Here is a 10,505-nt window from a genome sequence, read left to right as displayed (position 1 = left end):
GTCCCTGGCGCTCTTTTATGATGACTGTCCCTGGCGCTCTTTTATGAGGACTGTCCCTGGCGCTCTTTTATGATGACTGTCCCTGGCGCTCTTTTATGAGGACTGTCCCTGGCGCTCTTTTATGAGGACTGTCCCTGGCGCTCTTTTATGAGGACTGTCCCTGGCGCTCTTTTATGATGACTGTCCCTGGCGCTCTTTTATGATGACTGTCCCTGGCGCTCTTTTATGATGACTGTCCCTGGCGCTCTTTTATGAGGACTGTCCCTGGCGCTCTTTTATGAGGACTGTCCCTGGCGCTCTTTTATGAGGACTGTCCCTGGCGCTCTTTTATGATGACTGTCCCTGGCGCTCTTTTATGAGGACTGTCCCTGGCGCTCTTTTATGAGGACTGTCCCTGGCGCTCTTTTATGATGACTGTCCCTGGCGCTCTTTTATGATGACTGTCCCTGGCGCTCTTTTATGAGGACTGTCCCTGGCGCTCTTTTATGAGGACTGTCCCTGGCGCTCTTTTATGATGACTGTCCCTGGCGCTCTTTTATGATGACTGTCCCTGGCGCTCTTTTATGATGACTGTCCCTGGCGCTCTTTTATGAGGACTGTCCCTGGCGCTCTTTTATGATGACTGTCCCTGGCGCTCTTTTATGATGACTGTCCCTGGCGCTGTTTTATGAGGACTGTCCCTGGCGCTCTTTTATGAGGACTGTCCCTGGCGCTCTTTTATGATGACTGTCCCTGGCGCTCTTTTATGAGGACTGTCCCTGGCGCTCTTTTTTGATGACTGTCCCTGGCGCTCTTTTATGATGACTGTCCCTGGCGCTCTTTTATGATGACTGTCCCTGGCGCTCTTTTATGAGGACTGTCCCTGGCGCTCTTTTATGAGGACTGTCCCTGGCGCTCTTTTATGATGACTGTCCCTGGCGCTCTTTTATGAGGACTGTCCCTGGCGCTCTTTTATGATGACTGTAGGTTGCGCTCTTTTATGAGGACTGTCCCTGGCGCTCTTTTATGAGGACTGTCCCTGGCGCTCTTTTATGATGACTGTCCCTGGCGCTCTTTTATGAGGACTGTCCCTGGCGCTCTTTTATGATGACTGTCCCTGGCGCTCTTTTATGATGACTGTCCCTGGCGCTCTTTTATGAGGACTGTCCCTGGCGCTCTTTTATGAGGACTGTCCCTGGCGCTCTTTTATGATGACTGTCCCTGGCGCTCTTTTATGAGGACTGTCCCTGGCGCTCTTTTATGATGACTGTCGGTTGCGCTCTTTTATGATGACTGTCCCTGGCGCTCTTTTATGATGACTGTCCCTGGCGCTCTTTTATGAGGACTGTCCCTGGCGCTCTTTTATGAGGACTGTCCCTGGCGCTCTTTTATGATGACTGTCCCTGGCGCTCTTTTATGATGACTGTCCCTGGCGCTCTTTTATGATGACTGTCCCTGGCGCTCTTTTATGAGGACTGTCCCTGGCGCTCTTTTATGAGGACTGTCCCTGGCGCTCTTTTATGATGACTGTCCCTGGCGCTCTTTTATGAGGACTGTCCCTGGCGCTCTTTTATGATGACTGTCGGTTGCGCTCTTTTATGATGACTGTCCCTGGCGCTCTTTTATGATGACTGTCCCTGGCGCTCTTTTATGAGGACTGTCCCTGGCGCTCTTTTATGAGGACTGTCCCTGGCGCTCTTTTATGATGACTGTCCCTGGCGCTCTTTTATGAGGACTGTCCCTGGCGCTCTTTTATGAGGACTGTCCCTGGCGCTCTTTTATGATGACTGTCTCTGGCGCTCTTTTATGAGGACTGTCCCTGGCGCTCTTTTATGAGGACTGTCCCTGGCGCTCTTTTATGGGGACTGTCCCTGGCGCTCTTTTATGAGGACTGTCCCTGGCGCTCTTTTATGAGGACTGTCCCTGGCGCTCTTTTATGAGGACTGTCCCTGGCGCTCTTTTATGAGGACTGTCCCTGGCGCTCTTTTATGAGGACTGTCCCTGGCGCTCTTTTATGAGGACTGTCCCTGGCGCTCTTTTATGAGGACTGTCCCTGGCGCTCTTTTTTGATGACTGTCCCTGGCGCTCTTTTATGAGGACTGTCCCTGGCGCTCTTTTATGAGGACTGTCGGTTGCGTTCTTTTATGATGACTGTCGGTTGCGCTCTTTTATGATGACTGTCCCTGGCGTTCTTTTATGATGACTGTCGGTTGCGCTCTTTTATGATGACTGTCGGTTGCGCTCTTTTATGATGACTGTCGGTTGCGCTCTTTTATGAGGACTGTCGGTTGCGCTCTTTTATGATGACTGTCAGTTGCACTCTTTTATGATGACTGTCGGTTGCGCTCTTTTACGATGACTGTCCCTGGCGTTCTTTTATGATGACTGTCGGTTGCGCTCTTTTATGATGACTGTCGGTTGCGCTCTTTTATGATGACTGTCGGTTGCGCTCTTTTATGATGACTGTCGGTTGCGCTCTTTTATGAGGACTGTCGGTTGCGCTCTTTTATGATGACTGTCGGTTGCGTTCTTTTATGATGACTGTCGGTTGCGCTCTTTTATGATGACTGTCCCTGGCGTTCTTTTATGATGACTGTCGGTTGCGCTCTTTTATGATGACTGTCGGTTGCGCTCTTTTATGATGACTGTCGGTTGCGCTCTTTTATGAGGACTGTCGGTTGCGCTCTTTTATGATGACTGTCAGTTGCACTCTTTTATGATGACTGTCGGTTGCGCTCTTTTATGATGACTGTCCCTGGCATTCTTTTATGATGACTGTCGGTTGCGCTCTTTTATGATGACTGTCGGTTGCGCTCTTTTATGATGACTGTCGGTTGCGCTCTTTTATGATGACTGTCGGTTGCGCTCTTTTATGATGACTGTCCCTGGCGTTCTTTTATGATGACTGTCGGTTGCACTCTTTTATGATGACTGTCCCTGGCGCTCTTTTATGATGACTGTCGGTTGCGCTCTTTTATGATGACTGTCGGTTGCGCTCTTTTATGATGACTGTCGGTTGCGCTCTTTTATGATGACTGTCGGTTGCGCTCTTTTATGAGGACTGTCGGTTGCGCTCTTTTATGATGACTGTCAGTTGCACTCTTTTATGATGACTGTCGGTTGCGTTCTTTTATGATGACTGTCCCTGGCGTTCTTTTATGATGACTGTCCCTGGCGTTCTTTTATGATGACTGTCGGTTGCGCTCTTTTATGATGACTGTCCCTGGCGTTCTTTTATGATGACTGTCGGTTGCGCTCTTTTATGATGACTGTCGGTTGCGCTCTTTTATGATGACTGTCGGTTGCGCTCTTTTATGATGACTGTCGGTTGCGCTCTTTTATGATGACTGTCGGTTGCGTTCTTTTATGATGACTGTCGGTTGCGCTCTTTTATGAGGACTGTCGGTGACGTTCTTTTATGATGACTGTCGGTTGCACTCTTTTATGATGACTGTCCCTGGCGCTCTTTTATGATGACTGTCGGTTGCGCTCTTTTATGATGACTGTCGGTTGCGCTCTTTTATGATGACTGTCGGTTGCGCTCTTTTATGAGGACTGTCGGTGACGTTCTTTTATGATGACTGTCGGTTGCACTCTTTTATGATGACTGTCCCTGGCGCTCTTTTATGATGACTGTTGGTTGCGCTCTTTTATGATGACTGTCGGTTGCGCTCTTTTATGATGACTGTCGGTTGCGCTCTTTTATGATGACTGTCAGTTGCGCTCTTTTATGAGGACTGTCCCTGGCGCTCTTTTATGATGACTGTCCCTGGCGCTCTTTTATGATGACTGTCCCTGGCGCTCTTTTATGATGACTGTCCCTGGCGTTCTTTTATGATGACTGTCGGTTGCGCTCTTTTATGATGACTGTCGGTTGCGCTCTTTTATGAGGACTGTCGGTTGCGCTCTTTTATGATGACTGTCGGTTGCGCTCTTTTATGAGGACTGTCCCTGGCGCTCTTTTATGATGACTGTCGGTTGCGCTCTTTTATGATGACTGTCGGTTGCGCTCTTTTATGATGACTGTCGGTTGCGCTCTTTTATGATGACTGTCAGTTGCGCTCTTTTATGAGGACTGTCCCTGGCGCTCTTTTATGATGACTGTCCCTGGCGCTCTTTTATGATGACTGTCCCTGGCGCTCTTTTATGATGACTGTCCCTGGCGTTCTTTTATGATGACTGTCGGTTGCGCTCTTTTATGATGACTGTCGGTTGCGCTCTTTTATGAGGACTGTCGGTTGCGCTCTTTTATGATGACTGTCGGTTGCGCTCTTTTATGAGGACTGTCCCTGGCGCTCTTTTATGATGACTGTAGGTTGCGCTCTTTTATGATGACTGTCCCTGGCGCTCTTTTATGAGGACTGTCCCTGGCGCTCTTTTATGAGGACTGTCCCTGGCGCTCTTTTATGATGACTGTCCCTGGCGCTCTTTTATGATGACTGTCCCTGGCGCTCTTTTATGATGACTGTCCCTGGCGCTCTTTTATGATGACTGTCCCTGGCGCTCTTTTATGAGGACTGTCCCTGGCGCTCTTTTATGATGACTGTCCCTGGCGCTCTTTTATGAGGACTGTCCCTGGCGCTCTTTTATGAGGACTGTCCCTGGCGCTCTTTTATGAGGACTGTCCCTGGCGCTCTTTTATGATGACTGTCCCTGGCGCTCTTTTATGATGACTGTCCCTGGCGCTCTTTTATGATGACTGTCCCTGGCGCTCTTTTATGAGGACTGTCCCTGGCGCTCTTTTATGAGGACTGTCCCTGGCGCTCTTTTATGAGGACTGTCCCTGGCGCTCTTTTATGATGACTGTCCCTGGCGCTCTTTTATGAGGACTGTCCCTGGCGCTCTTTTATGAGGACTGTCCCTGGCGCTCTTTTATGATGACTGTCCCTGGCGCTCTTTTATGATGACTGTCCCTGGCGCTCTTTTATGAGGACTGTCCCTGGCGCTCTTTTATGATGACTGTCCCTGGCGCTCTTTTATGATGACTGTCCCTGGCGCTCTTTTATGATGACTGTCCCTGGCGCTCTTTTATGAGGACTGTCCCTGGCGCTCTTTTATGATGACTGTCCCTGGCGCTCTTTTATGATGACTGTCCCTGGCGCTGTTTTATGAGGACTGTCCCTGGCGCTCTTTTATGAGGACTGTCCCTGGCGCTCTTTTATGATGACTGTCCCTGGCGCTCTTTTATGAGGACTGTCCCTGGCGCTCTTTTTTGATGACTGTCCCTGGCGCTCTTTTATGATGACTGTCCCTGGCGCTCTTTTATGATGACTGTCCCTGGCGCTCTTTTATGAGGACTGTCCCTGGCGCTCTTTTATGAGGACTGTCCCTGGCGCTCTTTTATGAGGACTGTCCCTGGCGCTCTTTTATGAGGACTGTCCCTGGCGCTCTTTTATGAGGACTGTCCCTGGCGCTCTTTTATGATGACTGTCCCTGGCGCTCTTTTATGATGACTGTCCCTGGCGCTCTTTTATGATGACTGTCCCTGGCGCTCTTTTATGAGGACTGTCCCTGGCGCTCTTTTATGAGGACTGTCCCTGGCGCTCTTTTATGAGGACTGTCCCTGGCGCTCTTTTATGATGACTGTCCCTGGCGCTCTTTTATGAGGACTGTCCCTGGCGCTCTTTTATGAGGACTGTCCCTGGCGCTCTTTTATGATGACTGTCCCTGGCGCTCTTTTATGATGACTGTCCCTGGCGCTCTTTTATGAGGACTGTCCCTGGCGCTCTTTTATGATGACTGTCCCTGGCGCTCTTTTATGATGACTGTCCCTGGCGCTCTTTTATGATGACTGTCCCTGGCGCTCTTTTATGAGGACTGTCCCTGGCGCTCTTTTATGATGACTGTCCCTGGCGCTCTTTTATGATGACTGTCCCTGGCGCTGTTTTATGAGGACTGTCCCTGGCGCTCTTTTATGAGGACTGTCCCTGGCGCTCTTTTATGATGACTGTCCCTGGCGCTCTTTTATGAGGACTGTCCCTGGCGCTCTTTTTTGATGACTGTCCCTGGCGCTCTTTTATGATGACTGTCCCTGGCGCTCTTTTATGATGACTGTCCCTGGCGCTCTTTTATGAGGACTGTCCCTGGCGCTCTTTTATGAGGACTGTCCCTGGCGCTCTTTTATGATGACTGTCCCTGGCGCTCTTTTATGAGGACTGTCCCTGGCGCTCTTTTATGAGGACTGTCCCTGGCGCTCTTTTATGAGGACTGTCCCTGGCGCTCTTTTATGATGACTGTCCCTGGCGCTCTTTTATGATGACTGTCCCTGGCGCTCTTTTATGAGGACTGTCCCTGGCGCTCTTTTATGAGGACTGTCCCTGGCGCTCTTTTATGATGACTGTCCCTGGCGCTCTTTTATGAGGACTGTCCCTGGCGCTCTTTTATGATGACTGTCCCTGGCGCTCTTTTATGATGACTGTCCCTGGCGCTCTTTTATGACTGTCCCTGGCGCTCTTTTATGAGGACTGTCCCTGGCGCTCTTTTATGATGACTGTCCCTGGCGCTCTTTTATGATGACTGTCCCTGGCGCTCTTTTATGAGGACTGTCCCTGGCGCTCTTTTATGAGGACTGTCCCTGGCGCTCTTTTATGAGGACTGTCCCTGGCGCTCTTTTATGATGACTGTCCCTGGCGCTCTTTTATGAGGACTGTCCCTGGCGCTCTTTTATGAGGACTGTCCCTGGCGCTCTTTTATGATGACTGTCCCTGGCGCTCTTTTATGATGACTGTCGGTTGCGCTCTTTTATGATGACTGTCGGTTGCGCTCTTTTATGATGACTGTCCCTGGCGCTCTTTTATGATGACTGTCCCTGGCGCTCTTTTATGAGGACTGTCCCTGGCGCTTTTTTATGATGACTGTCCCTGGCGCTCTTTTATGAGGACTGTCCCTGGCGCTCTTTTATGAGGACTGTCCCTGGCGCTCTTTTATGAGGACTGTCCCTGGCGCTCTTTTATGATGACTGTCCCTGGCGCTCTTTTATGATGACTGTCCCTGGCGCTCTTTTATGATGACTGTCGGTTGCGCTCTTTTATGATGACTGTCGGTTGCGCTCTTTTATGATGACTGTCGGTTGCGCTCTTTTATGATGACTGTCAGTTGCGCTCTTTTATGAGGACTGTCCCTGGCGCTCTTTTATGATGACTGTCCCTGGCGCTCTTTTATGATGACTGTCCCTGGCGCTCTTTTATGATGACTGTCCCTGGCGTTCTTTTATGATGACTGTCGGTTGCGCTCTTTTATGATGACTGTCGGTTGCGCTCTTTTATGAGGACTGTCGGTTGCGCTCTTTTATGATGACTGTCGGTTGCGCTCTTTTATGAGGACTGTCCCTGGCGCTCTTTTATGATGACTGTAGGTTGCGCTCTTTTATGATGACTGTCCCTGGCGCTCTTTTATGAGGACTGTCCCTGGCGCTCTTTTATGAGGACTGTCCCTGGCGCTCTTTTATGATGACTGTCCCTGGCGCTCTTTTATGATGACTGTCCCTGGCGCTCTTTTATGATGACTGTCCCTGGCGCTCTTTTATGATGACTGTCCCTGGCGCTCTTTTATGAGGACTGTCCCTGGCGCTCTTTTATGATGACTGTCCCTGGCGCTCTTTTATGAGGACTGTCCCTGGCGCTCTTTTATGAGGACTGTCCCTGGCGCTCTTTTATGAGGACTGTCCCTGGCGCTCTTTTATGATGACTGTCCCTGGCGCTCTTTTATGATGACTGTCCCTGGCGCTCTTTTATGATGACTGTCCCTGGCGCTCTTTTATGAGGACTGTCCCTGGCGCTCTTTTATGAGGACTGTCCCTGGCGCTCTTTTATGAGGACTGTCCCTGGCGCTCTTTTATGATGACTGTCCCTGGCGCTCTTTTATGAGGACTGTCCCTGGCGCTCTTTTATGAGGACTGTCCCTGGCGCTCTTTTATGATGACTGTCCCTGGCGCTCTTTTATGATGACTGTCCCTGGCGCTCTTTTATGAGGACTGTCCCTGGCGCTCTTTTATGATGACTGTCCCTGGCGCTCTTTTATGATGACTGTCCCTGGCGCTCTTTTATGATGACTGTCCCTGGCGCTCTTTTATGAGGACTGTCCCTGGCGCTCTTTTATGAGGACTGTCCCTGGCGCTCTTTTATGATGACTGTCCCTGGCGCTCTTTTATGATGACTGTCCCTGGCGCTCTTTTATGATGACTGTCCCTGGCGCTCTTTTATGAGGACTGTCCCTGGCGCTCTTTTATGATGACTGTCCCTGGCGCTCTTTTATGATGACTGTCCCTGGCGCTGTTTTATGAGGACTGTCCCTGGCGCTCTTTTATGAGGACTGTCCCTGGCGCTCTTTTATGATGACTGTCCCTGGCGCTCTTTTATGAGGACTGTCCCTGGCGCTCTTTTTTGATGACTGTCCCTGGCGCTCTTTTATGATGACTGTCCCTGGCGCTCTTTTATGATGACTGTCCCTGGCGCTCTTTTATGAGGACTGTCCCTGGCGCTCTTTTATGAGGACTGTCCCTGGCGCTCTTTTATGATGACTGTCCCTGGCGCTCTTTTATGAGGACTGTCCCTGGCGCTCTTTTATGAGGACTGTCCCTGGCGCTCTTTTATGAGGACTGTCCCTGGCGCTCTTTTATGATGACTGTCCCTGGCGCTCTTTTATGATGACTGTCCCTGGCGCTCTTTTATGAGGACTGTCCCTGGCGCTCTTTTATGAGGACTGTCCCTGGCGCTCTTTTATGATGACTGTCCCTGGCGCTCTTTTATGAGGACTGTCCCTGGCGCTCTTTTATGATGACTGTCCCTGGCGCTCTTTTATGATGACTGTCCCTGGCGCTCTTTTATGACTGTCCCTGGCGCTCTTTTATGAGGACTGTCCCTGGCGCTCTTTTATGATGACTGTCCCTGGCGCTCTTTTATGATGACTGTCCCTGGCGCTCTTTTATGAGGACTGTCCCTGGCGCTCTTTTATGAGGACTGTCCCTGGCGCTCTTTTATGAGGACTGTCCCTGGCGCTGTTTTATGATGACTGTCCCTGGCGCTCTTTTATGAGGACTGTCCCTGGCGCTCTTTTATGAGGACTGTCCCTGGCGCTCTTTTATGATGACTGTCCCTGGCGCTCTTTTATGATGACTGTCGGTTGCGCTCTTTTATGATGACTGTCGGTTGCGCTCTTTTATGATGACTGTCCCTGGCGCTCTTTTATGATGACTGTCCCTGGCGCTCTTTTATGAGGACTGTCCCTGGCGCTTTTTTATGATGACTGTCCCTGGCGCTCTTTTATGAGGACTGTCCCTGGCGCTCTTTTATGAGGACTGTCCCTGGCGCTCTTTTATGAGGACTGTCCCTGGCGCTCTTTTATGATGACTGTCCCTGGCGCTCTTTTATGATGACTGTCCCTGGCGCTCTTTTATGATGACTGTCGGTTGCGCTCTTTTATGATGACTGTCCCTGGCGCTCTTTCATGATGACTGTCCCTGGCGCTCTTTTATGAGGACTGTCCCTGGCGCTCTTTTATGATGACTGTCCCTGGCGCTCTTTTATGAGGACTGTCCCTGGCGCTCTTTTATGATGACTGTCCCTGGCGCTCTTTTATGAGGACTGTCCCTGGCGCTCTTTTATGAGGACTGTCCCTGGCGCTCTTTTATGAGGACTGTCCCTGGCGCTCTTTTATGAGGACTGTCCCTGGCGCTCTTTTATGATGACTGTCCCTGGCGCTCTTTTATGATGACTGTCCCTGGCGCTCTTTTATGATGACTGTCCCTGGCGCTCTTTTATGATGACTGTCCCTGGCGCTCTTTTATGAGGACTGTCCCTGGCGCTCTTTTATGATGACTGTCCCTGGCGCTGTTTTATGATGACTGTCCCTGGCGCTCTTTTATGATGACTGTCCCTGGCGCTCTTTTATGAGGACTGTCCCTGGCGCTCTTTTATGAGGACTGTCCCTGGCGCTCTTTTATGATGACTGTCCCTGGCGCTGTTTTATGATGACTGTCCCTGGCGCTCTTTTATGAGGACTGTCCCTGGCGCTCTTTTATGATGACTGTCCCTGGCGCTCTTTTATGATGACTGTCCCTGGCGCTGTTTTATGATGACTGTCCCTGGCGCTCTTTTATGATGACTGTCCCTGGCGCTCTTTTATGAGGACTGTCCCTGGCGCTCTTTTATGAGGACTGTCCCTGGCGCTCTTTTATGATGACTGTCCCTGGCGCTGTTTTATGATGACTGTCCCTGGCGCTCTTTTATGATGACTGTCCCTGGCGCTCTTTTATGAGGACTGTCCCTGGCGCTCTTTTATGATGACTGTCCCTGGCGCTCTTTTATGAGGACTGTAGGTTGCGCTCTTTTATGAGGACTGTCCCTGGCGCTCTTTTATGAGGACTGTCCCTGGCGCTCTTTTATGATGACTGTCCCTGGCGCTGTTTTATGATGACTGTCCCTGGCGCTGTTTTATGATGACTGTCCCTGGCGCTCTTTTATGAGGACTGTCCCTGGCGCTCTTTTATGAGGACTGTCCCTGGCGCTCTTTTATGATGACTGTCCCTG

Source organism: Dendrobates tinctorius, unplaced genomic scaffold (genome assembly GCF_039654945.1).
Source record: "Dendrobates tinctorius isolate UK_male_01 unplaced genomic scaffold, ASM3965494v1 ptg000073l, whole genome shotgun sequence".
NCBI lineage: Eukaryota > Metazoa > Chordata > Amphibia > Anura > Dendrobatidae > Dendrobates > Dendrobates tinctorius.
This window is presented reverse-complemented; position numbering follows the sequence as displayed.